The 372-nt window shown below is 27.7% G+C and overlaps 1 protein-coding gene across 1 annotated transcript in view; it reads left to right on the top strand.

The window, feature by feature from the left end:
- LOC107702448 (tudor domain-containing protein 1-like) overlaps positions 1–372 on the top strand; it is a 19437-nt gene that overhangs the window by 1765 nt on the left and 17300 nt on the right. The gene's annotated exons all lie outside the window — the stretch shown is intronic.

The raw sequence follows: 372 nt of genomic DNA, 5'->3' as shown, positions 1-372 counted from the left end.
AAAACATTAATCTCCACATGAATTTATGAATTTAATTGCACTCATGCCACCTCTGAGCCTCATTGAATGTCTGAAAATGTACCTACTTTTGTGTTCTTCTGTGCCACCTCTGTAGTTCAAATTAATTTTTCATTAATACTAATTTCATGATTGGTAACTTATTTGTTTTATTCTACTTCTTATTATATTGTTTTAAATAGAAATTTTAAAAAGCTTATAAACATAATTTTTTTAATTTGACAGATGAAAATGATGCTATTATAAAGGTAAAAAGAAAATACTCCTGTAAGTCACTTTGAGGAGTCAAATGTCACCTCGTATTAGGAAGGCAAATTTTTGATCAGAATTTTTGATTATTGATTAGAAGGTGCT

Source organism: Sinocyclocheilus anshuiensis, unplaced genomic scaffold (assembly GCF_001515605.1).
Source record: "Sinocyclocheilus anshuiensis isolate Anshui unplaced genomic scaffold, SAMN03320099.WGS_v1.1 scaffold190, whole genome shotgun sequence".
Taxonomy (NCBI): domain Eukaryota; kingdom Metazoa; phylum Chordata; class Actinopteri; order Cypriniformes; family Cyprinidae; genus Sinocyclocheilus; species Sinocyclocheilus anshuiensis.
Note: the sequence above shows the minus strand (reverse complement) of the source record. Positions and strands in the feature narration are given on the sequence as shown.